At 41.3% G+C, this 26,147-nt stretch overlaps 1 protein-coding gene across 1 annotated transcript in view; it reads left to right on the top strand.

Annotated features, from left to right (window-relative positions):
• Positions 1-25,678, top strand: part of LOC701476 (protocadherin beta-15) — a 44,717-nt gene extending 19,039 nt beyond the window's left edge. The window contains exon 3 of the mRNA XM_077937244.1: positions 24,117-25,678. The gene's annotated coding sequence lies outside the window, so the exon portion shown is untranslated. The remainder of the gene's footprint in view (positions 1-24,116) is intronic.
• Positions 25,679-26,147: the final 469 nt, after the last annotated feature.

The raw sequence follows: 26,147 nt of genomic DNA on the forward strand, positions 1-26,147 counted from the left end.
TATTAACCATATCTTGTAGCTTCTTTAGTGAATATAATTTTTAAAATTTTCTTTTCTTTTTTTTAGATGGAGTCTCACTGTCTCGCCAGGCTGGAGTGCAGTGGCATGATCTCAGCTCACTGCAACCTCCACCTCCCGGGTCCAAGCAGTTCTCCTGCCTCAGCCTCCTGAGTATCTAGGAGTACAGGCACATGCCACCATGCTCAGCTAATTTTTTTGTATTTTTAGTATAGAAAGGGTTTCACCATGTTGGCCAGGATGGCCTCAATCTCCAGACCTCATGATCTGCCCATCTCGGCCTCCCAAAGTGATGGAATTACAGGCATAAGCCACCGCGCCTGGCCTAAATTTTATTTTCTAATGAATAAGATTTATTTTTCTCATGAGCAGGAATTGTACTTTCCAGCTCAGGTCATTATTTAACCTTAGTTATAGATATAAAAGCAATGGGGACAGGCCTCAAATAGGATAAGTTTCATCTTGCAAGGCATTAACATCAGATGAAGGCTTTACATCATCTCCAAGCAATGAAAAGCTTCACTTCCCTAGAAAGGAGGAGGACCCATGGCTAGAAAGAGTTCAAGGGAATCTGAGAATATAAGTATCTCAAGTACATCAAACCAAATGTCCTCATCCCAGGACTCAGAGTATGTGGAATATTTCTTTCCTATCAGGATTCTAACTTTAACAAAGAAAACTTAGATGGTTGTGTTTTCAGTCTGCTTTGTAGCTCTGGCACTAATATATTCAAATACTGAGCCTGATTTTCAGTACATGTAGCCCTCCAGCTGTAGAAAAGAGACATCTTTTAAAATTTTTCCATGGAAGGCCTTTGACTTTCACACTGTTCTCTAAATTGATAGGTGGATAATTTGAGCTAATCATGCTATACATTCAGGACTTAGGGTCAGTAGAAAAAGAAGCAAACTTCACAATACTTTCAATTACATTTTTTTCCATTTGTGTCATGTGCAGAAGCTATTGCATAAGCCAGTAGTTATCTTATGCCTGTTGCTCATTTCAGTCCTCCACAGGTGAGAGTCTTAGTAAGTGTGATGTTACAGCATGACCGGGATTATCACAACCCCACTTTCTACCAGCATTGGATTGTTGCCATGTGACCAGCAAGTAATTCAAGTCCAGAATCCCATCGTTAGAATTTGCTTTCTAAGTTGCTATCTTTGTTGAGTTCTCCTAGAAGCAGACCTAGCGACAAGGACTTAGGTGCAATTAATTTATTTAAAAAGCTTTCTAGAGAAGCACAAGTGAGGAAGTGTGGAAACAGAAAAAGAAGGGAGAAACATCAATAAATTAAAAATTATTATTTAAATAAGCAGATTACCATTGTGAATACATGGGCCTCAATCTTGCTAGGGAACCTTATGAGGAATTGTGTAGAACATGCTTCAGAATTGTCCCACCAAGGAACCAGAAAGTTAGTGGTAGACTGATATCCACCTTTTATCTTTCATTGAGTGTTAACCCTAAGGGCATTAAATTTCTGGAAATTCCAGATTGCAATGTGAATGGGCAGAGCAAGCTCCTATGGCATCAGGAAAAAACCCTCCCAGGAAGAGAGGCAGAAAGACAAAAGTGCTTGACATTATGTATTCGTCAATTTTCACACTGTTGATAAAGACACACCTGATGAGCTGGGCGCAGTGGCTCACACCTGTAATCCCAGCACTTTGGGAGGCCGAGGTGGGTGGATCACGAGGTCAGGAGATCGAGACCATCCTGGCTAACACAGTGAAACCCCGTCTCTACTAAAAATACAAAAAAATTAGCCGGGTGTGGTGGTGGGCGCCTGTAGTCCCAGCTACTCGGGAGGCTGAGGCGGGAGAATGGCGTGAACCTGGGAGGCGGAGCTTGCAGTGAGCCGAGATTGTGCCACTGCACTCCAGCCTGGGTGACAGAGTGAGACTCCATCTCAAAAAAAAAAAAAAAAAGACATACCTGAGACTGGGGAGCAAAAGAGGTTTAATTACCCTTACAGTTCCACATAGCTAGGGAGTCCTCAGAATCATGGCAGTAGGTAAAAGGCACTTCTTACATGGCGGCAGCAAGAGAAAATGAGAGAGATGCAAAAGTGGAAACCCCTGATAAAATCGTCAGATCTCGTGAGACTTATTCACTACCATCAGAACAGTAGCTGGGAAACTGCCTCCATGATTCAGTTATCTCCCACCAGGTCCCTCCCACAACACATGGGAATTATGGGAGCACAGTTCAGGATGAGATCTGAGTGGGGACACAGCCAAACCATATCACATGAGAAGCTGCTGTAAGCCTGCTAAAAAGTTTTCATTGAATTGCAGGTAAACTCTGAGGTGGGCCAAGGGAATACAGGACAGGCATCAATAGCATCTGCTATACTGCTGCCTTTGATTGTACAAGCAAAGGGTTGAGAGGTAGCTGTAGAAGGAAGGTTCAGCATTCCAGTGTCACCAGGAGCAACAGCCAGATTGAGTGTTCCTGCATCTAGGAGCAACTGTGTGGGTATTGAGAGGTGGTAGCAACAGTAGAAGTGGCCTACTGGGTCACAGCTGTAGCAAATTGTTCTTGGAACTCAATAGTTCCTGAGTTCCACTTATCCACGCATTCCGATGATGCTATAAATATCTAATTATCTCTATTAAATACCTTTCTGCTTAAACTGATTAGAGTTGTTTTTGTCATGTGCTCTGGGCCCAAAAAATATATTTTTTACCAGAAGTTTCAGGCAACAAACACCGAAGAATGAAATTTAAGATAGATTATATTACCTGGATAGATTAAAGGAAATGATAGCTCCATATCCTCTAGAAAATAAGATATTGGTAGTCCCTGGTAAGCAACAGCAAAACATTTACTCAGGTTATCACTTGTATTTATCTGGAATTAATTACTTATTGAAGGTAATTCTCTGGCAAGCAAAGCGGCTGGTATACCAAAGCATTATGGTGCAGAAGAGAAAGGTTCAGGGGGTGTGGTGATTTTTTGACTGCACTAGAGAATTTAATTCAAGAAAATAACAAACTTAGGGTTTTAAAATTCTTGGGTCAGGAAAGATATGAAAATCAAATATTTTTATGATTGCTTTTAAAACATCTCTTTTATCCTACAGCTACAGGACTGACATAGATAAAAATCAGACAAAAAGTTTGATTCTACTCCAGAAAGAGTAGTATCCTTAGAATGGGAATGGGGACAGCTGGGTGAATTCAGATATAATTGTATCTTAAATCCCCAAACCAATTGAGCCCTTTTTTATCCCAGCAGAAGCAAACTCATTTTCCTTTTTAATAAGACTGTCCTCTTTGCAAGCATAGTCTGTGATGACCTCAGCTGAGAAAGTTACATTGCAAGGGGTTGCTAATTTTCCCCATGCCTTCACTTGTCAACTCTCATTGCCTCTAGACCTCTAATTAGATTCATATCCTAGCATGTTCATGGGGACAAGCACAAAGCCAGTCCCAATATTAGAAGGCATGTATACTGAAAGAATTGCATAATTTTGCTAACTACATCACAGAAACCTTAGGAATATGTTTGAGAACCGAGTATGCTATAAAAGAAAACAAAGAAAAAACCTTTAGATTTAGTTGAATATAGTGGGTGCATTTGCCAGAGATTCTGAATTCAGTGTTTAAGCTTTTGCATGATTATCTCTAATAGTTCTTTTGGTCAGCTGACTTAATTCAATGACAGCCATAATTTAACAAAGGAGATTAAGATGCTAATAATGCCTTAGGATAATGTTATCCAGCAAAAGGGACTCGCTACCTGATATGCTAGAAGCCAATAATGCGACACTGCATTTTTGAGAAAAGAAAAGCTTTATATTGAAAGTCTTTGTTATAGCAACACACACACAAAGGAAAGAAAATGGACTTCCAAGGAAACAGGAGTAAACGTCAAGTGTCTCCCCATGCTGGCTTTCAGGCAGTAATTTCGTTACAAAAGGTTTATGGGGTTGGGCCTGGTGGCTCAGGCTTGTAATCTCAACACTTTGGGAGGCTGAGGCAGGTGGATCACCTAAGGTCAGGAGTTCAAGACCAGCCTGGTCAACATGGTGAAACTCCACCTCTACTAAAAATACAAAAATTAGCCAGGTGTGGTGGCATATGCCTGTAATTCCAGCCATTCAGGAGGCTGAGGCAGGGGAATCACCTGAACCCGGGAGGTGGAGGTTGCAACGGGCGGAGATCGCACCACGGCACTCCAGCCTAGGCGACGGGGTAAGACTCCGTCTCAAAAAAAAAAAAAAAGGAAAAAAGAAAAGGTTTAGGGGATAGATTCTGAGAACGGGTGATTGGTGGAAAGAAAAGGGAGGTATGGAAAGTTCTTGGGCATGCGCACTTACCTCTTCATGCCTCTGCAAGGGTCTCGAGTAAATTCCAGGGAGTTGGTATGAAATCTGTGGTGGAAACTCAGGCTGTGATCTCAGCAAGCTCATTCTGTGGAAACTCCATTTAGCTATCTAGGTTCTAACCGATTTCTGCCAGTTCATTTCTCTTAAGCAGAGGGAGTTTCAGTGTTTCAGCAAGTTGTTTCTTATCTGCCATTAGGAAAACTCAAGAATTTCTATTGGTTACTGGTTTCTTTAACTCTTTGAGGCACAGTTTCAATAGTGTAGAGGAAAAAAAGCAAAGACTCAGGAAAATAAATCTCTATTTTTATTCTTGCCCTAGATATCACAAATGTTAGGGGTGCTCCTGCTCCTCTGAGGGTCATACAAGGTTTTAATTATTTCACCGTCCCATAGGGCATCACATTTTTCCACCACACTAACGGGATCATGCTGATTGTACCTCTTCAATAGCAAGTAACATGTGCCCTAGATGCATTGGTAAGATGTATGTATGTCAGAAGAGGAGATAACTAAGCCCCACAATAATTTAAGGAACTGCTCTCTCTGAAGTGTTGGGGGATTCAAAAATCTAGGGAATATTAAAATATTTCCAAGAAAGTGAAAAACAAGTTGCTGCTGCCCTTCCTACACTCCCTACCATGAAGAAAAAGGCAAACTTGGTGAGCCTCTTGATTTTGGAGGCAACATGTTATCTTTTGGCATCCTTCTCTGATCTTTTTGCTAAGTAATTGTTAAAGCTGCCATCTTTAAATTGAACTCCAAATCAAAGAAGGTTCTACAGGTACTCCAGAATGCATTAAGAACAGGAACACCACTTGGGAGTTATGACTCAGCAGATAAAATTATATTTAACACTGGGCACGGTGGCTTACGCCTGTAATCCCAGCACTTTCGGAGGCCAAGGCAGGTGGATCACTTGAAGTCAGGAGTTTGAGAACAGCGTGGCCAACATAGTGAAACCCCATCTCTACTAAAAAAAAAAAAAAAAAATAGCCGGGTGTGGTGGCACATGCCTGTAATCCCAGCAACTCAGGAGGCTGAGGCACGAGAATTGCTTGAACCCAGGAGGCAGAGGTTGCAGTGAGCCGATATCACACCACTGCACTCCAACCTGGGCGACAGAGCAAGACACTGTCTGAAAAAAAAATTATGTTTAAAGTGTCAACTATAGCCGAATGTTATATGAAGCCCAAGACATTCCCTAACAAGAGAATTATAGTGTGGGCCTCTGGGATTTGGAACATAGTCCCACCTTTTCAGTAAATAACTATTATCCTGTTAAGAAATAGATCATTCTAGAAGCAGCTCCTCATATGACACTTGTTAATTACAAAGATACTGTTATAATATTTATTAATTACAGAGGGCAAACAGTAACTTTACAGTGGAGACAAACTCTTTATCAAATAACCCCAGTTAACATCTCCAGTATGAAACATTAACCTGATATATCTCCTGATAGGACAACTGCGTGTCATTTCTGTGTTATTCTTGCCAAAAATGTACAACCAAAATTTAGTCATAAGGAAATATCAGACAAACCCAAATTAAGAGACATTTAACCAATATCTTGCCAGCACTCTTTAAAAGTGTTAAGGTCATAGAAGCTAAAGAAAGACTGGAAAATTGTCTTAGATTGGAAAAAGTTAAGGAGACATGACCAATTCCTAGACCGGAAAAAGGAAATTAGTGGAACAATTGGCAAAATTTGAATAAAGTCTATAGGTTAGTTAATTGTATCAATGATAATTTATTATATTGAGGATAAGATGTTAACATTCGAGGAAGTCGAAGGAAGGACAAATGGAAACTCATACTATTTTTAAAAATGTTTTGGGCCTGACATTATTTTAAAAATTAAAGAGTTTTTTTAAATGTTTTTGGAGCTTCTAGATAGCTGCACATGTGGAGGCTCTTAGAGGGTGGTGCTCCCACAGAGGTCATGGAAACCCCGCACCCCTTCCCCCATACCTCTATGCATCTCTTCATCTGTATCCTTTGTAATATTCTTCATAACACATTGGTAAAAATTATTTGGTTTTAAATGTTTCAGAGTGGAAGGGCATATTTGGGTCAATGCAGGGCACGCAACTCACTACTGAACAATTGCAGATGGCTATATGTGATCCAGGCACACAGGAGTGTTCCTGAGGGAACAGTCAGCCTAGTGAACTAGATAAAAGCCACTGTAAGTACTGACTATAAAACTGTGTGAGGAGCTGCTGGGTTCTGTCAACATTTGCACAGTGCCCTATAAGCAGCTCTCAACTAACCACCCAACAACTGCTGAGTTTGTGGAAGACTGTTCCAAGCTTCCAAGGTAAATGGGCAACATCCTGTTTGGAAGGCTGCTTCTCTGATCAAAAAAGTGATTCTAGGACCAGAGCTGTAACTACAAGTACCGGAAGCAGGGATGATTCCTAAACAAGAAACTGTAAATACGTTTTTAAGCCTCATATCAGAATTGCTAAGGGCCTGATTGGAGTGGGTTGTGCAAAAATTGGGGTTAACAGTGAATGCAGCTATACTGCCTAGTGGTAAAAATGGTGCAATAATTTGGCACCTACATAACCTTAGCCTATCTGAATGGGCGTGGACTGAGGAGAAGGTAATTACCACTAGTGATGCCTACAACCTAGACCAGCACAGTGTTGATTCTAATGTCATTTGCAAAGGTTATTAATAAAGTGAAGAAAGAAGGGCAGCTGAGAGTAAAGGAATAAATGGGTTATGAATTCAGATAAATCTAGTATTACATTACATTAACACCTTGAAAGAGGCTCAGAGCAAGAGATGACATTGTCTCTTAGTTCAGTTATACCAGGTGTCTTACAGGGTGAAGCCAAGACCACAGCTGCTTTTAGAACCTAATAAGATAATGAAAATCCTGCAAACTCGAGTGGCCTCACCCTGGGATACATATTCTTACAATATGATAATGGACTGAACTAATTATTAATGATTGAATAAGATTCTAGTAATGTGGCAGTGTCTTTTGACTTGTACATCTTTTTAACATAAGGAATTACACATCGGAGATGGACTGTGATATCGTGAATTATATATTTGGCCCTTGATCTCATTTCCTGGCATACAACTCTTAAAATCCTTAGAAATTCCAAAGTGATGTCTTTGTATCCTAATGAGATGACCGATGGCTGGAAGCCCGTGGGCAGCTTCAGAATGGGGCTGGTCACAGGAAAGACTAAGGCAGGGTTAGAGGGTTAGGACTTTCTCACCCTGCAACCTCCAGGAAGAGGAGAGGTGCTGAAGGTTAAGTTGATCACCAATGGTCAGTGGTTTAATCAATCATGCCTATGTAGTGAAGCCTCTATTAAAACTCCCAAATGACAGGATTTGGGGAGCTTTTGGATAGCTGCAAACCTGGAGGTTCCTGGAAGGTGATGTGCCTTGGTAGGGTATTGAAGCTCTGCTCCCCTCCCCTCCTATACCTTGCCCTATGCATTGCTTCTGTGTCCTTTGTAACATCCTTTATAACAAACCAGTAAACATAAATAAATGTTTTTGTGAACTCTGTGGAGAAAAACAAAGGCTTTTTTCCCCATTTTATTTTTATTTTATTTATTTATTTTTTTGAGGCAGAGACACCCAGGCTGGAGTGCAGTGGTGTGATCATGGCTCACTGCAGCCTCAACCTCCAGGGCTCAAGTGATCCTCCTACATCAGCCTCCTGAGTGGCTAGGATCACAGGTGCATGCCACCATGCCTGACTAATTTTTTAATTTTTTTGGAGAGATGGGTGTCTCACTATGTTACCCAGGCTGGCCTTGTACTCCTGGGTTCAAGCAATTCTCCTGCCTCAGCCTCCCAAAATGCTGGGATTGCAGGTGTAAGCCTCTGCACCCAGCCTAAAAAAAATGTTTTTAATGGACATGGAGTTGTACCACCCCATCCATCTTCAAGGAGGTCCTTTTGCCTAAGTGCTAGGAGTGTTATCAGTAGACAGAGTTTAGCTGTCAGAATCCTCAGGGATGCCCTCAGTTACACACATCTGTCTCATCTAAGGTCATGCCCTTCCTGGGGCATCCTACATTTAATGGCAGATCAAGACAAGTGTATGAAGTTCCAGTCATGTTGGCTTAATGTGGAACAACTCTAAAGGTTCATTTTGGCTTCTGAGCTCCTGGTGGGGTTAGCAAGGCTACAGTAGGGACTGCATCATAGTTGGACTTTTCCCTCTGCCTACTTCCTTCCCCTTTTCTTCAACTGGTGGTAATCCCAAGGGTACACCCTAATAAACATATTTTTCAATAAACTCCATCTCATAGCCTGCTTCCCAGGGAATTATGTAACTATTGGTAATGGGAGTTGTCTTAGAAAGCTGGCAATAAGATGGGGGTTTCAAGTTGAATCATTTCTCAGCTGGCAAATAAGGGCCCTGTAACTAGTAGTAGGTGGAACACAGCTCCTGCCACAAGGTGGCAGTCCAGTTGTTAAAATTTTCACTGGTGGTGAACTGGGATAGTGAATTCCGCTAGTGGAAGAGAATACATTAACTGTTTCAATCTACTGGGCATTTGAGAAATAGTCAGCAAAAAGTAGCCACAGGGACAATGGGAATGTGTGTCTATGGCCAAATTCAATTGACTTGAGAGTAATTAACAGAAATTGAAAACCAGGTGTAAATGCCAGAAAGAGTCCTAGGTGGAGTAAAAGGAGGCTTATATTTCCTACGGAAGGAGGGCAGAGAAAGCTGAGGTCAAGGCAAGGATATATAACTGTCAGATTAGCTGAGTTCCTGATAAGGTTAACTCCCAGCCAAGACAAGTCTACCGTGCCAGATTGAGGGCTCCAATTGGGAAAAGATGGTATCCTCATTCATAAGATGAGAGCATAGGGATCAATATCCCCTGCATCTTTAATTTCAAGATTTTCCTTGACCCTGTGAGCCTACAGAAGTGATCCACTCCTCTTTATTAAAAGATATTCTTTTCCTTAAAGATATACAGAGGCTTCTTTCCTATAAGACAATAAGTATTACCCTCAAAATCTGCCTCTACCTCCCCTTTTGGCCACTAAACACAAGTAGAGTTAGCTCACAGCACAACCCTGGAGACATGCTAAGCCTAATGAGGGAGTAAAAGACCTCTACCCTAGAAGAACTGCAAGTCCTAGATAGCCTATACCAGCAGGAGCCAAGGGAATACACCTGGTACTGGATTCTGAGGGTGCTCAATTAAGGCAGTGGGAGCATAAGATTAAATAAGAGTTTATTGATCTGAGAGACATAGGAATTAACACTCTGACAAGCATTTATATGGAATAAACACTATTAGTATGACTTCTAGAAGCATCAAAAAGTGATGGCACACACTAAGTTAAATCAAAATAACGAGAATTCTCATGGCAGACAGTAGAGGAAGAGATTAGAAAGCCTAGGAAAATTTGCATTCTTAAGTGCATATACTATTGAATCAGTTTGGGGTCTTAGAGAAACAGAACCTACGATGGGGGAAGTGTGTGTGTGTGTGTGTGTGTGTGTGTGATTTATTAGGAATATCAGCTCACACAACTTTGAAGACTGAGAAGTCTCACTACCTGCTGACTACAAACTTCAGGACCAGGGAAGTCATTGACATAAATCCCAGAGTACCAAGGCCCAATAACTAGTAGCCCCATTGTCCAAACGTGGGAGAAGATGGACGTCCCAGCTCAAAAGGAGAAGAAGAGAATTTGCTCCCCCTTAGCCTATTTGTCTTATGCAGGGCTTCAAGAGATTGGATGATGCTTGCCCACATTGGTGAAGACGGATCTTCTTTACTCAGTCTACTGATTCAAATGCTGATCTCTTCTACAAATACCCTCAAACACGCCCAGAAATAATGTTTTATCAGCTATCTGGAAATCCCTTATCCCAGTCAAGTTAACACATAAACTTAGCCATCACAACTATGTAAGGCTAGAAGATCCACTAGATAATTATGACTCATGAGATGTCCTAGAGGTTACACCATTTACCAAAGCAATAAGTAAGGCACCAAGGAGAAAGGCACAAACATCATCAAGAAATTCAGTGATGGCTACTCTCTGTAGATCATGACTGACAATAGGAGACACCATTATAGAGCCAGGCTTACTGATAGCCCTGGGAATGACAGTAGTATGAAAAAATAAAAGTCTGGTAGCAGCATTTAACTATCAAAATTTAGTGGGATGCAACTGAGTGGCAAATGTTGGGTGGTAGCCAATGGTTCTTGATCCACAGAGAGCTGTGGAGATAGTAGAACATGGCTTCCCTTACAGGCATGATAGATGGACAGCTGATAAGGCTATTATTCAACTTAAACTGTCAGAAGGGATAAAGGATGGATGATTCACTGGTTAAGGACAGCTGTTCCAATAAAAGCTGCAATGTGTTGCCCAATTTCTTGATCTCAGCCAGCTTCAGAACAGAACCCTTTGATTGAAGAGGAGACTGGGCTCCTAGGACAATGGACTCTACAACATATGGCAAGCGTACACTGTAATGATTCCCCCTGTCCTCCCCCAAAATGTACCTACAGCCATTTACTTGTAAAACTGTTCACAGACCGGGTGCAGCGGCTCACACCTGTAATCCCAGCACTTTGGGAGGCCGAGGCGGGCAGATCACAAGGTCAGGAGATGGAGACTATCCTGGCTAACATGGTGAAACCCCGTCTCTACTAAAAATACAAAATAATTAAAAATAAAAAATAAAAAATAAAAACTTTTCCAGAGAAAAGTAGTATATCCAAACACCTCAAGGACTGTTAGACACAGGGCCAAATTGACAATAAGATAGAGATCCAAAGTGTCATGGGCCCATTTAGAATGGAGCCGTCTACGGATAAGGTAATAAATGAATTCCTCATCAAAGTGCAGTTCATAGTGGATCTACTGGGTCTACAGACCCGCACAGTAGTCATTTCCCTCATCTCCAAATATATAATTGGGGTAAACATTCTTAAGACACAACCCCGCATAGGTCCTTGCTGTATTGTAAGATCTATCATAACAGGGAATTCTCCCAATCCTGGAAAGATAGTATATCAAAACTGATATTATATCCTGAGGCATGGCAAAAATTAGTGCCATCTTTAGGTATCTAATGGATATAGTCTCCATTGTGTCGTCACTTAATTCTTTGGTCTGGTTCCTGCATAAACCAGATAAATCCTGTAGGATGACAATAAACAACCACAAACTTAACTAAGTAGTATCTCCAAAAGCAATCTTCGTATCAGATGTATCTTTGCTTGCTATGTGGTATGTAGCCATTGATTTGGCAAATGCTTTTCCTATAAGAGGATCAAAATCAATTCACATTCACATGAAATGGACAATAGTACACAATTACAATCTTGCTCCAGGCCTATGTTATCTCTTCTGCCCTCTATCAAGTGTAGTCCAAAGAGATCCGGATTATTTGAGTATTCTAAAGATTATCACATTGATCTATCAATGACATCATGCCAATTTGGCTGGGTAAGCAAAAATGGTTAGCATAGTGGAGGTCTTGATATGACACATGGACTTTAGAGGTTGGGAGACACGTCCTATGAATTTTCAGGAGCATTTCAAATCAGTAACACTTTTAGGGGTCTAGTGGCCAAGAGTCTCCCATTCAAGGTAAAAGATAAATTATTGTATTTTGCACTTCAGCCACAAAAAATAGAAACAACACGTGGTAGAATTGTGCCACACCTGGGAATACTGCCTCTGTCTGTAGACTAAGTGATACAAAAGGCTGCCTGCTTTGGGTGTATCCCATGAAGGAAGGGGTGCTGCAGCAGGTCCAGGTTGCAATCCAAGTGTCCTTTCCCTTTGAGGACCAGGAGGATTGCATTAAAGCTACAAGTAGTGAGAAAAAATGCTATATGGGATTTATCACAAGTCACAGAAGAAGACCTACAATTCAGGTCCTGGTATACTAGAGCAAGGCCATATCACAGGCAAGAGAGAATTACTCACCTTAAAAACAAACTGATAAGGTTTGGATATTTGTCCCACCCAAATCTCATGTTGAAATGCAATCCCCAGGGTTGGAGATGGGGCCTGGTGGGAGGTGTTTGGATCATGGAGACAGATCCCTTTTGGCTTGGTGCTTTCCTGGTGATAATGAGTGAGTTCTTGTGAGATCTGGTTGTTTAAAAGTGTGTGACACCTCCCCTACTCTCTTTCTCTTGCTCACACTCTGGCCACGTGATGTGCCTGCTCCCACTTCACCTTCTGCCATGAGTAAAAGCTTCCTGAGGCCTCCTCAGAAGTGAGCATATCCCAGCACCATGCTTCCGGTATGGCCTGCAGAACCATTAGTCAATTAATCCTCTTTTCTTTATAAATTACCCGGTCTCAGGTATTTCTTTATAGCAATGTAAGAAAGGCCTAACACACAAAAAACTGGTATGCTATTTGGCCTAGTAGAGACTAAATACCTGATCAGGGGACACCAAGTCACTATGTAAATGGAACTATCTATCATGATCGGGGTTCTGTCAGACCTGTCAAGTCATAAGGTTGAATGGATCCAGCAACAATCTAATGTAAAGACGGAAATGGTAACTATGGGATTGAATATAAGAGCCAGAGAGCATAAGCAAGCTGTATTGAGTAGGCAGCATAGGCACCCACCTCATCCACCCCTGTGGCAAAGGAACCCCTCCCTCAGCTCTCACCTGTGTGGCCATAAGGAGGAACACTTACAACTGACTGACAGGGAAGTTCATGAATGGGTCAGCTTGGTATGTGGGTGCAAACTGAACATTACTTCCAGCTGCACTATAGCCTCACTTAGGGGTTGCCTGGAAATTTGGTGCTAAGGGAAAATCCCCCTTAAAGCTGGGCAGAGTTTCCAGTGGTGCACTTGGTCATCCACTTTGTGTAGATAGAAAAGCAGCCTAAGGCTGGAATGTAAGTAGATTTACGTTTAGTGGCAAATGATATGGGTGCCTGGTAAGAGTCTTGAAAGCTTAGAAGATTGGGTATAAAGAGTTCTGGGTTAGAAGCATGTTGATGGGCATAGGGGAGTGAATACAAAAGTGTGATGACATTGTGTGACAAGTCAATGGTCATCAGTGGGCATCCTACCATGGAAGAGGCACTAAACAATGAAGTAAACAAGATGACTTATCCCATTGACATAAGACAGCCTCTCTCATCAGCCAGACCACTGCTGCAGTGATGAGCACTTGAACAGAGGCCGCAGAGGCAAAGATGAAGGCTATGTATGTGCCTCACTTACCAATTCTGATTTAGCTGCTTCCTGTGTTGTAAGCAGGGGTGTAAGTCCCATTGTGGGGTATTTAAGGGCCACTCCAATGTGACTGTGGAAATTATACTGGGAGAGGCACATGAAATTAACATATTTATCATACACACAGGTATCCTAGAGAGGGAGATGCAGCATGCCACGTGGGTGGCCCACAGGAAAGCCAAGGGAACACATTCAACAAGCAGGTGGGGAACCAAGAGAGTGACCCCTGGGCAAATGCCTTTATTGGCAGTCAGAGTGGAGTGCACAAGCAAAAGTGTGAGGGGATTTCATTGGTGTGTTTGACTGGAGTTATATCACAGTAGTTAGGGGAGGGCAAGAAGGGGAGCTTGTGGCAGGGACCAACCTTGCTATACTTTTGCACCTAGTCACCTGGGCAGGGTGTTCACTGCCTGTTTGAGGGAATACTGGGCATTAGAACAATGTGAAGTCTTAAAATTTTACTTAATAAACTTGCACAGCCAAATCTTCAACCTGCCAGCAATAGAGATCAGCGAGTGACCCAGTTACCATTGTTCCCAATGACCTACTTAGGGAATTGGTGATTCCCATTTCTGCAACTGCTCTGCAGGGTTAGAAGTCCCAGTCCCTGAAGGGAAACATTTCTACCAGGGGACACAGCAAGATTCTCAATATATTTTAAGCCAAATCGGTGACCTCAATTCTTTGAGTTCCATGTGCTCAGGGTTCAGCAGGCAAGAAAAAGAGTCACCATCGCAGCAGGGGTACCTGACGCTGATCATCAGATAGAAATAGGGCTGCTGTTACACAGTTACATAGGGCTAGGAAAAATATGTTTGGCACCTAGGTGACCCACTTGGATGCCTCCTGGTACACCCCTGCCCAATTATTTGGTAAGTGAATAAATGTAACAATCCCAGGTCAAGAATGGCATGGTGACCAGGGCTCAGGTCTCTCAGGGATGAAGGTGTGGATTACACAACCAAATAAGCCACTCTGACCAGCAGACCAGCTAGTGGAGGATGAGAGAAAACCTCAAATGGTTAGTAGAGAAGGGAGATTATAATTATCAGTTGTAACCTGAGACCAGTTTCAGTGGTAAGAACTGCAGTTCATCCCATTAAACTTTCTCTTCTAAGTTTCCACCAGGAGGAGAGGCCCACCAGAATCAGAGGGAGCTGCTCCCTGAACATATACGAAGATATGAAAAGGATCTGAACAGCACAGAGGGCAGACTGTAAAAACGTGGAGATGTACCACTTGGATCCTCCTTCCACAAAAGACCTGTTTTCAAGAGTGCTGCTGGGAGTGCCAGGAGTGCTGTCAGTAGGCACGCTTCAGCTGTCAGTCCCTCGTGGGATCATCTCAGATCACACTTTTCCCAGGGCGGGCCATATCCAATGGCTAATAGAGATGGGAATATAAAGACCTGACCTTGGCTAGGCATAATGGCTCACACCTGTAATCCCAGCACTTTGGGAGCATGAGGTGAGAGGATCATTTGAGGTCAGGAGTTCATGCCAGCCTGGGCAACATGGCAAGGCCCTATTTCTACAAAACATCATTTTAAAAATAGGCTGAGCATGGTGGTGTGAGCCTGTAGTCCTAGCTACTGAGGAGGCTGAAGTGGGAGGATCACTTGAACCCAGGGAGTCGAGGCTGCAGTGAGCCATGATCATGCCACTGGACTCCAGCCTGGGCAACAGAGCAAGCCCCTCTCCCCTGCTCTCCCCTACCAAAAAAAAAAAAAAAAAAAAAAAAAAAAAAAACCCACACAAAATAACCTGGCTTTTTTAGCTGAATGCAGTCCAACTCTAATGGGCCATCTTAGCTCCAGAGCTCCCACTGCTCTCTCTGTTGAATCCTGCCTCTGTCACCTCCATTCTATAGATGCTAATCCCAACGGAACTCCCTAGAAACCACCCTACACCCTAATTCCATCTCAGAGTCTGCTTCCCAGAGATCCCAACCCTGTAACAATGTTCCTGACTTACTATTGAACCATGGTAGAGATTGAACATCTGACTATGGGACACTAAGTGAACATCTGATCTGAGCTGCCTATAGCTTACTAGATGTTACTTAATTTATCAAAACCTGGGCATCAGTAGCAACACTCTATTTTTTTTTCTTTTTTGAGATGGGGTCTTGCTATGTTGCCAGGCTGGTCTTGAACTCAAGCCATTCTCCCATCTCAGCATCCCAAGTAGTTGGCATTATAGGTGTGTGCTACCACACCAGGCAGCACTCTATATTCAAGTGGAAGTGGTAACACTAGATCATATATGAGCAGGTCTGGAATGCACAAGCATATTTCATGAGTAGGTAGTTTATACTAGCAAAGTACCTACTGCTGTTGCATTACTAGTATAAAGAGAGGTCTCTTTCAACCCACATCTGTGGCCTCATTAGGAGTTTTTTGTGGTTAGATACTACAGAAAGAAATTTGAGCCCAATTTAGAAATACTGTCATGCAAAAATCTGGCACAAGCCACAAAGAGACTTCTAGAGTATAACATACCACAAGACTGGCTCAGGAAGAGGGAAGGGTTCCTCCTGAAAGGAAATATATCTGCCCATTTTTCCTGAAATATATGTGTTCAACTTTCCTGAAAGGACAGTTGGCAAGAAGTACGGGTTTGCATTTGTATTAGTCTGCTAGGGTTGCCTTAACAAAGTACCACAAAAGGAGTAACTTAAACAGAAACGTATTGTCTCACTGTTCCGGAGATTATAAATCTGAACTCAAGGTGTCAGCATGGTTGGTTCCTTCTGAGCGCTGTGAGGAATGTGCTAGGCCTCTCAACCTGGCTTGCAGACAGCTGTCTTCTCCCTGTGTCTCTTTATATTTATTTATTTATTTATTTATTTATTTATTTAGAGATAGGGTCTCATTCTGTCACCCAAGCTGGAATGTTGTGGCATAGTCTTGGCTCACTACAGCCTCGACCTGCTGAGATCAAGTGATCCTCCCACCTCACAGGTGCGCACCAGCATGCCAGGCTAATTTTGTTGGGGGGGTGTGTGTGTTTTGTGTGTGGTTTTTTTTTTTTTTGTTTTTTGTTTTTTTGAAGTTTTACTATATTTCCCAGGCTGGTCTAGGATTCCTGAGCACAAGGGATCCACCCGCCTCAGCTTCCCAAAATGCTGGGATTACAGGTGTGAGCCACTGTGCCTGGCCTCTTGTCTCTTTATATGATCTTTTCTGTATACATATCTGTCTCTGTGTCCGAATTGTCCCTTTTTATAAGGACACCAGTTTTATTGAATTAGGGCCCACCCTAATTATCTCAATAATAATCTTAACTTGTTTACTTTTGTTAAGATCCTATTCCTAAATAATATCATATTCTGAGGTACTGGGAGTTAGGACTCCAGCATTTCTTCTTTGGGGAAGACACAATTCAACCCATAACATCATGTATTCATGAGCAGTGACTAATGCTTTGGCCTGGCAGTCATGGAATTAAAAGGAAGATTAGACTATTGGTTATAAGAAAGCCTGGATACAGCATATGCTTACGGAACTCTAGCAAATGGAACTCAGAGTATGGGATATATGTGAATCATATGAATGTCTACTAAATGTTCCACACTGCACTGGTAGATTTTAATACTGAGGTCGAAAAGAAGGTTCACTACATGGATTTTTATTTAGCAAAACACTTACATAGTGCTTACTATGTGCCAGGCATAGCTCTTAGTACTTGAAAAAAATTAAGTCATTTAATCCATAAAATATCAGATAACCCTTTCCTAAGCCACAACAGTATTTGTTCAATGGGCCATCAGCAAAGTGGCCATGGCGTTATGCATAGGTTCAACAAAATGATCATCTCTTTATCAAGGCTGATGTGTTACCACCACTGCTGCATGCCAATCTGTTATCATCAAAGAAAAATACCAAAGTCTAGACCTTCATGAGATAGCAAGTCACTGAATTTATGAACAAGACAGGGATTTGAGCTTACTGGCATAAACATTTTTTCTAGATATGGATTTGCCTTCCTGCCCTCAGCGCTTCTGCCAGCACCAACTCCATGAAATTACTGCAAAACAAATTTGTTAGTTAAAACATAGTTTAACTTGCAATAGTATCTTAGCTTTAATGCTTAGAGATTTGTCTTTAAACATTCATATGTAGTCATTCTTCCAAATACAATTTTTTTTTTTTTTGAGATGGAGTTTCGCTCTTGTTGCCTAGGCTGGAGTGCAATGGCGCCATCTCAGCTCCCCGCAACCTCCATCTCCTGGGTTCAAGCGATTCTCCTGCCTCAGCCTCCCGAGTGGCTGTGATTACAGGCATGTGTCACCATGCCCAGCTAATTTTGTATTTTTAGTAGAGACAGGGTTTCTCCATGTTGGTCAGGCTGATCTCGAACCCTTGACCTCAGGTGATCTGCCCACCTTGATCTCCCAAAGTGCTGGGATTACAGATGTGAGCCATTGTGCCCAACCTAAATATAATTTTTTTAAAAAAGTTACTTTATATCTTTTATCAACACCAAAATTTCTTTTAAAATTAAGCATTTAATTGGCTACTTGGAGCGTATCTTTTCCAAACATACATTGTTTGAGGCTTTAATTAAGCCTCCATTTTAAACTTCCTTTAATTAGTAATCAATCTATATAAATTACAGAACCCATACATTATATCTTTTAGACTCAAATCTTTGTTTTCTTTTTTTTTACTTTTTAAAATTGATACATATTAGACATACATATTTTAGGGGTACAGGTGATAATTTGATACACTTACATGCTCAAATCAAGGTAATTGGGATATCCATCACCTTAAATATTTATCTTTTCTTCACACTAGGATCATTCAAATTATTCTTTTCTAGATATTTAGAAATGTACAGTCAATTAATGTTAACTACACTCACCCTACTGATCTATTGAACATCAGGTCTTATTTCATCTAACTATATATTTGTACCCATTAATCAATTTCTCTTCATCTTCCTCCCCTCTCCCATTTCCAGCCTCTGGTAATCACCAATCTCTGTCTTCATAATATCCATTTTTTTAGCTTCCACATGTAAGTGAGAACATGAAATGTTTATCTTTCTGTGCTTGGCTTATTTCACTTAATATAATGACCTCCAGTTCCATCCATGTTGCTGCATATGAGCAAATTTTGTTCTTTTTTATGGCTGAATAGTATTGTATTGTGTATATATATGTCACAATTTCCTTACTCATTTATCCGTTGATGGATACTTAGGTTGATTCTGTATTTTGGCTATTGTGAATAGTGCTGCAGTAAACATAGAGTGTAGGGATCTCTTCTTTATATTTATTTTCTTTCTTTTGGGTATATACCCAGTAGTGAAATTTCTGGATAATATGGTAGTTCTATTTTTGGTTTTTTGAGGAACCTCCATACTGTTTTCCAGAGTGGCTGTGCGAATTTCCATTCCAACCAGTAATGTATGAGTTTTCCCTTTCTGCACATCCTTGCCAGAATCTGTTATTCCCTGAAATTCTTGCCTTTAAATACAAATGTATACATATTATAATATGTTGTAGTTTAAAATGGCAAACAAAGGCCCAACATAAATAACAAACAAATTTTTTAATTGTCTGAATTTTCATTTCTATTTCTTCTGCTATCTATTGATCAGACTCCTAAGTTCTTTCCAGAGGAGTATGATTACATTAAAAAAGTTCTTTGGAGACAGATTCGGTCACTTTTTTCCTTTAAGACTCTTGACCTATAGTATCTTAGATTACTTTATAAGTCCCTAAGACTCATCAATCAGCATTTCTGCAAGCCGTGTTCTTATTTCTTCAGACTGATTAAAATAAGAATTTCACTGGGATTGGAGAATTTACTGCCTCAAGGATGCATCTAAGATGTAAATTATGGGTAATGAATTCATTTTCATTAAGAGTCCATAGTCCTTACATGCACATTAAATACCCTAATATTCAAGGCATTGCCTAGCTTCCATACTTTAATTCAAACAAGAATTATTGATATTTTCCAGCCTAGGTTCACCCTGAGTGAATTTTGGCTCAATTGGCCAGGGCTTTCCCTTTACTGAGTCTTTATGCTTAAGAACTAGGTGCTCTTGCTGGCTTGCAGGTGCCATCTTGAATAGAAATTCAGAATTTCTGCCTAAACCAACACACATATCGGAGACTGTTTCCTCAAAGGCTTTACACAGAAATTATCTAGACTCCACTACAAACAAGTTGACAGAATATTTATTCTTAAGTCCAGACATTCTATCCACCTCTTCCTTTTCTTTTCTAAGCGTGAGTTTATTTTACCCCTTAGCAAAATGCTGAGTGGCATAATTCTAACCCAGAGATGGAAAAATAGGCAGCTCCTCAATGGAAGTCCCCAAAAGAGATTTCAAAAAGCCTCTTGCCTCGGGGTTTGATTTCAAGAAAATCAGTGTGAGAAGTCTGTCTTATAATTCCTGGAGTAGAATCAATCTTAAGTCACAGAAACAATAACTGACAAAGGAACCAGTCCTTAAGTTACCTCTTCATTTAGATAAGGTAGAGGCCTTTTATTGGACGATACTCCAATAATTCTTGGTACAAGTCTGTGAAAAAAAAAGTTTCTCAACCTCAAAACAAAACAGACAGATTTTGAATAAAGAAACAGGTCAGATAAAAAGTAAAACTGTGGGGTCAGGTGTCATGGCTCACACTTGTAATCCCACACTTTGGGAGACTGAGGTGGGTGGATCCCTTGAGTCCAGGAGTTAGAGACCAACCTGGGCAGCATAGTGCGATCTCGTCTCTATAAAAAAAAAATTTAAAAATTAGCTGAGTGTGGTGGTACATGCCTGTAGTCCCACCTACTCTGGTGGCTGAGGCAGGATAATCACTTGAGTCCAGGAGTTCAAAAAAAGGTAGAACTGTGATCATTTTTATGAGTGTTCAAAACTTACGGTGAGCTGATATAAGCATATAAAGCATGTGGCTAAATATTCTGGAGAAGTCCCTGCTCCTCCATCTTCTAAAATGGTATACAAAAAGATACTCCCACCATAAACTGGGATCCCAAAGGAAGGGTGACCTACCCCCAGAGAACGAGGGTGGACCTACTTTTGCATGGGATTTCCACATGAGTTCAAAACACCTGGATCTTCTAGGGAACTTCAAGTTTTGAACTTGGTTTACAGAAATCCTCAATCATAGTGCTCCCATGTATTTGGAAGCTGCAAATGCAGATCCTCTCCAGAGAAGGTGCCTTCACCACCTTCGCCACAGGTCTCAAATTATTTTGTAAATACAACTATAAACACAAAAAGAGTTGGGAAACATTAGTAAGAAGCAGCTAAAAGAAGACACAAAAGAAACAGGCCAACAAAAATTGGAATTATTAGACACAGACTACAAAACAACAGGTTTTTTATTTTTTACCATTTTATATTGTAAAATATGACAGACATATAGAAAAATACACAAAAATGTCCAGCTCAATGATTTATCACAAAACAAGTGGTCATGTAACCACCACTACATCAAAACAAAACACTGGGCTGGGCTTGGTGACTCATGCCTGTAATCCCAGCACTTTGGGAGGTGAAGTGGGAGGATCACTTGATGTCAGGAGTTCAAGATGAGCCTGGCCAACATGGTGAAACCCCGTCTCTACTAAAAATACAAAAATTAGCCAGGAGTGGTAGTGGGAGGCTGAGGCAGGAGAAATGATTGAACCCTGGAGACAGAGGATGCATTGAGCCAAGATCGCACCACTGCACTCCAGCCTGGGCAACAGAGTGAGACTCCATCTCAAAAAAATAAAAAATAAAAAAATAAAACATTGCCAATGTTTTAGCCACTCTCATGACTCTTCTGAATTGCTGCTTCCACTCTCCTGCTCAGATAATCACCCTTTATGATAATCACTTCATTGTCTTTATTAACTTTTACCAGCTAAGTATTAGTTTTGCATATTTTTAAAACTTTCTATAAGTGGAATAATAATTATGTGTTCTTTTGTGCCTGGCTTCTTTCACTAAACATTGTATTTGTGAGATTTATCCATGTTGCTGTGTGTAACTCAACTTTGCTCTCTTTCTCTGCTGCATAAAAATAACAAATTATTTTAAATTGAATTTAAATTTATATTTAAGTTTATATTCTAAAATTAAAGGATATGAGGATTGTTTCCAATTTTTAGCTGTTATGAATAATGCTGTCATGAGTCTTTGCTATTCCTGCATTTTTACATTTCTATATTAATTTTAGAATCATCTTGTCAAGTTCTAAAAAAGAAATAAGGACTTTGAATGGGACTGAATATATATATGAATTCTATATATTGTCTATATATGAATATATATGAATTCTCTTCAAACTTATGTAACATATATATTATGCTATATACTATATACATCAAATTTATATATATCCAACTGAGAGATATACAAATCAGTGTGGAGAGAAATTAGAGCCTTACGCTATTGAGTTTTGCTTTTGATAAGGGCCTCAGGCTTCTTCCACTCATGGTGAAAGGTGAAGGGGAGCCATTGTGTGCGGAGATCACACGATGAGAAAGCAGGCAGGAGGGCCAGGGACTTCTTTTAACAACCAGCTCTCTCCAAAACGAATAGAGTAAGAACTCCCACCCTCCCTCAAGGGAGGGCACTAATCTATTTATGAGAGATCCACCCCATGCTCCAAACACCTCCCAGTAGGTCCCACCTCCAACACTGGGGATCAAATTTCAATGAGATTTGCAGAGGATAAACATCCAAACTATACCACAGTTCCTCACACTGTTGTTAGATCTAAGTCAGATCACCACACCAGACCCCATTGTTTGAAGGGGAAGCTGACTCCCTTTGAGGAAGGAAAATGTCCCTGCAACTATAGACTCCTGATGCTCCCTTCTGTCCTTTCTATCAGAGATCTGCAGCCGTATGCCTGGGCAACCAACCACACTTGGGAAAGTGGATTATCCAGACTTCTCAATGAAGGCTACATATAGTTCTTGAGCTGCCTCTAATCCAAGGTGTCCTAAAACACCATCATGGTCCTCCAATTACAGTGGAGGCTTATAGATATCAAGAGATGCATGGAATTTGGGCCCAAATTTATCTCACAGTGGATCCAAAGGGTCAACAGACCTACCAAGTGGTTATTTCTCAGGCCTGTAAGCATATAATTGGGGCAGATATTAGCTAGAAAAAGCTAGTGCAGCCGGGCGCAGTGGCTTACGCCTGTAATTCCAGCACTTTGGGAGGCCAAGGCTGTGGATCACCTAAGGTCAGGAGTTTGAGACCAGCCTGACCAACATGGAGAAACCCCGTCTCTACTAAAAATACAAAATTAGGCAGGCATGGTGGCGCATGCCTGTAATCCCAGCTACTCGGGAGGCTGAGGCAGGAGAATAGCTTGAACCCAGGAGGCGGAGGTTGCGGTGGGCTGAGATGCACCATTGCACTCCAGGCTGGGCAACAAGAGCAAAACTCCATCTCAAAAAACAAAAACAAAAACAAAACACTAGTGCAGAAAATAGCCAACACAGTAGGCCTAATACTGCAATCCTTAGAAAGCTCTTCTTACAAGGTTGGCTCTTGGCTGTCATCTGGGAACTGGGATTTTGAGAGTGCTCTCACCATCCCTTCCTACTGACTTTTTGGAATCCTGAATTCACATATCTTAATTGCCTGGACCTGACTCTAAGCTGAAATCTGACTATCTTCTAATGGACCATTTCAGGCTCAGAATGAGCTGTGCTAAACTGAAAGCAGGCATGGGCTCAATAAACAGAACACAGATTCTGCAACTGTTGCAGATTTAAGATACCTCTTTGTGGGGCCTTAAACAATGAAAACATCATAAATACTGGCTGGACCATCTATGGTGGTCAGATGCTCATGGGAAAGGGGTTATTCTCTGATGGAACCCTCTAAAATTGAGGTGGTGATTGGCTCTATGTTTCTGATACAGAGAGATATACAGAGACTAGTTGCATTCCTAACTGCAGTTTAGGACTGGGCACATCACAGTGACTGTAACCCTTCTTTCCATTCCTGACAAATCTAACTCTGGACCTCCTCTGGAGAAAGTCCCACTGCTGTAGATTTGTGTTTAGATTTCTGGATTGGTTGCAACTTGCAACAATTGACTTACAGCCTGAATCTACTTCCCTCACTTTTTGCTGGAATATTAAGACAATTTGATTGTTAAATGCAGCATCCCCAAAAAGGAATTGCTCTTCTCTGGGATGGTAGGCTGGCCACTGGATAAAAGACTGTGACTAAAGGGATAAGAGGCTGTGTAAACTCAATTTGAAAAATCTTAGACAATTCAGGGTCATTGTGACCAATTCCTTACCATGATGTGGCTTTCTGCTTAAGTTGTGTAAAAATGTTTTTCTGTGAAAATGCTTTTTTCCCTCTTGCCTATAACCCTTCTGGATGAAAGACCCTAGTGAGAGTAGGAGATGATTGAAAATATAAAGTTATAATTCTGAACGGGACACACTGATTTTGTAACAATGGAGAAAACACACCCAGCACCTGGGGAGGCACAGGGAGAGGGTAGGGTTTAATGATTTTTGTCTTTCAGAACTGCTCCTGGAAGCTTTTCCCCCTTCTTGAAGGAGAACTCTCCATGCTGGCTTTCCAAGCTGCTGTGAGCACTCTGAATTCAAACACACTGCTGAGCCTATGGTCACAGATGACTATGAGATGGCAGAGGAACACTTCCAGATGTCGCCCGCACTTATGAGATGGATGAACTGATATTATGCATGAACAAAACCGTTTGGAACTGACTGCCTCAGGGAGTCCTTATGAATCTAAGGACTGACCTGTGTTATTTGGACTGCACTGAGAATCCTGGAGCAGGAGGGCCCACAGTGGAAGGTTACGTTAGAGGTCTTCTTAACCTTATTGCCTGACTAATGTATGTCCTGCTTGGGGTGTCCTAAGCAGGGTGTAAACTCTTTGTTTCCAGGGGTACTGTGTGTGCCCTCTGGGCTTATATTTCTTTTGTGGGTACCCTGACTATCATGACACTGTCTCAGCCCTACAAGGCATTCAGATTAACTTTAACTTACTGGTCAGAGTTGTGCTGTGCCCGAGTTGATGTCTTGGGCCAGATTAAAAGAAAAAAAAAATGGTTAATGCAAAAACTGAAGGAGAAAGACACCTGGCTTCCTAAGATAGACCTTTATGGTTAATGGGATTTTTCATTTTGTTTTGTTTTTTTGAGACAGAGTTTCACTCTTGTTGCCCACGCTGGAGTGCAATGGCACAATCTTGGCTCACTGCAACTTCTGCCTCCCAGGTTCAAGTGATTCTCCTGCCTCAGCCTCCCGAGTAGCTGGGATTACCGGCATGTACCACCAAACCCGGCTAACTTTTTGTATTTAGTAGAGACAGGGTTTTACCATGTTGGTCAGGCTAGTCTTGAACTCCTCATCTCAGGTGATCCACTCACCTTGGCCTCCCAAAGTGCTGGGATTACAGGCGTGAGCCACTATGCCTGGCCCCTGGATTTGTTTTAATTGGCCAAATCTAGAAGCCATGGAGGACATTACTGAGGCCAATACTGTAGGCTGATCTCACCCTGCCATGTGGGATCCTATTGATAATAATCTTTTTGTAAAGATGCCTTGGACAATGACCAAGTGGGTGGAAGAAAAGAGTTAACATAACAGACCTGAGACTACTAAGCCTTGGAAAGGCCTGCTTACAAGGTACGCCCTTGGCTTTCATTTGTGACTTGGATTTTGAGAGTGTCTGCATCATTTCATAACTGATATAGGTGGTTTGCTGTGCCTAAACTGTATATACAAACAACGTGGCTTATGCTGAACACCTGCTTTCCTTCTGGGAGTCTGGGATTTTGCTACCTACTAGGCAGAAGATGCCCACATGACCAGTCCCCAATAAAAACCCTGGATTCCTAGGTTTAGGCAAGCTTCCCTGGTAGGTAACACTTTACACCTGTTGTTGCAATTTGATGCTGGAGGATTTAATCATATTCTGTGTGACTCTAATGGGAGAGGATTCTTGGAATTTTATACCTAGTTTCCTCCAGACTTTATGTGATACACCTTTTCCCCTTGCTGAGTTTGCCTTGTATCCCTTTACTTTAACAAGTCATAGCCATGAGTGTGAGTACATGCTGAGTTTTGTGAGTCTTAGAAAATTACCAAACCTGGGGTCTTGGGAACATCTGACGCCAAACCTTTTTATTTATTCTCTGACAAACAAGAGAGTAAGACACATTATAGTGGAAACCCTGAAATTTCCCTTTCTCTAGCCAAGATAGTAAATCATAAGTAATGCAGCATTCTAGGAGGATTTTTAGAGATTAACACTACCTCCTGAGGCTTAAAGCGCACAGAGGTGACAGTCCTCATCAAATTCCCATTTAATTCATTTGCTCACCCTCTGCAAAAACTAGATAGATTGTAGTGATGACAAGGACTGAAATATACTTACTTAACCAAACGGTAGCTCCAATTGCAGCTGTCATGCCAGATGTGGTATCTTCATTGGAGTAGATCAATGTAACTTTGGCAACTTGGTAGGTGGCTATTTTTCTGGTGAATGCACTTGTCTTAAATTCCACCAGGGAATAAAATCA

The sequence above is a fragment of the Macaca mulatta genome, chromosome 6 (genome assembly GCF_049350105.2).
Source record: "Macaca mulatta isolate MMU2019108-1 chromosome 6, T2T-MMU8v2.0, whole genome shotgun sequence".
NCBI lineage: Eukaryota > Metazoa > Chordata > Mammalia > Primates > Cercopithecidae > Macaca > Macaca mulatta.